Consider the following 1,718-nt stretch of genomic DNA (forward strand, 5'->3'; position numbering starts at 1 on the left):
TCCATGTAGTAAATAAAAATCGCATACAAATGCGACTTACAGCGTTTGAAAGCGTAAATCTTTACCTTTAATTTGCGCACTCGATCAGCATTGTGCGATTTTTTTTCACCGAGTTATTGAACTTTGAAGTAAAAATGACCTTTTTTGCTTCAATGTTAAATAACTCGGTGAAAAAAAATCACACAATGCTGAACAAGTGCGCAAATTAAAGGTAAAGATTCATTCTTTCGAAAACTGTACACCTCGTTATTGTGCGATTTTTAATTAGGACCGTGAAACTTTGCAAAGTTTTTTGCAAAGTTCCAAAATTTGGGGAAAAATTTTGCGATTTGTCACACCTCCATTTGTATCTATACGGCTCCGAAGAAACTCAGTTAGTCGTTTTCTAAAGTATTAATTTGAAAAGTGGAGATTTCCAGCTGTAAAATGTTTTTTTTTTTAATTTCGTTACGATCATTTTTAACAAAGTTGTTCTATCTTGAAATTTTGTTCACCGAGTTACAGTCACGAAATTAATTGTCCGGACACAGGTATTAAGAGTTTATTTTTAGCTATAACTTCATTAAATATAGTAATTTTATAAAGATAATAGTATTTAGACGTGAAAACTATTCCTAGTGATACATTTTCATCAAAAGGATTAGTCAAATTTATTATACTTTAATATACAGATATAATATAAATATACAGATTTAATCAATAAAATTACAAAAATAATCACGAAATTAATTGATCGGACAAAAATAAAATTGGAAAAATATAACGTTAAATAATACATTAAATTTTAATAGCGCGTGGACCCATCCTTATAAGGGCTATTAAAATATAACATTAAATTTTAATGTTATATTTTTTCAATTTTATTTTTGTTTGTCCGGTCAATTAATTTTGTGATTATTTTTATAATTTTATTAATTAAATCTTTATATTTAAAAGTATAATAAATTTGACTAATCCTTTTGATGAAAATGTATCACAGGAATAGTTTTCACGTGTAAATATTATTATCTTTATAAAATTACCATATTTAATGAAGTTATAGCTAAAAATAAACTCTTAATACCTGTGTCCGGACAATTAATTTCGTGACTGTAACTCGGTGAACAAAATTTCAAAATAGAGCAACTTCGTCAAAAATGATCATAACGAGATTTTTAAAAAAGCATTTTACAGCTGAAAATTTCCACTTTTCAAATTAATACTTTAGAAAACTGAGTTTCTTTGGAGCCGCATAGATACAAATAAAGGTGTGACAAATTGCAAAATTTTTTCCAAAATTTTGGAACTTTGCAAAAAATTTTGCTTCAAAGTTGAATAACTCGGTAAAAAAAAATCGTACAATGCTAATCGAGTGCGCAAATTAAAGGTAAAGATTCACACTTTCAAACTCTGTAAGTCGAATTTGTATGCGATTTTTATTTCACTTTATGGAACTTCGCAAATTTAGTAAAAAAATTTTAGATTTGATGCATCTCCATTTGCATCCGTGCAGCTTTGTAAAGAATCAGTAAGTCATTTAATGAATTATGGATTTTAAAAGTAGAGACTTTAAGCTGTAAAATGCTTTTTCGATCATTATGTTACGATAATTTTTGACAAAGTTGCTCTATCTTGAATTTTTAGAAATTTTCGATATATTAATGCATTGTCCGGTCAATTAGTTTGGTGACTGTATATATTTATTTATGTCTGAAATATAACATAAAATTGTTTTTTTT

The 1,718-nt window shown here is 27.1% G+C and overlaps 1 protein-coding gene across 4 annotated transcripts in view; it reads left to right on the plus strand.

Moving 5' to 3' along the window:
* LOC105457395 overlaps positions 1–1,718 on the plus strand; it is a 48,442-nt gene that overhangs the window by 37,284 nt on the left and 9,440 nt on the right. The gene's annotated exons all lie outside the window — the stretch shown is intronic.

Source organism: Wasmannia auropunctata, unplaced genomic scaffold, assembly GCF_000956235.1.
Source record: "Wasmannia auropunctata unplaced genomic scaffold, wasmannia.A_1.0 LD335244.1, whole genome shotgun sequence".
Classification (NCBI taxonomy): domain Eukaryota; kingdom Metazoa; phylum Arthropoda; class Insecta; order Hymenoptera; family Formicidae; genus Wasmannia; species Wasmannia auropunctata.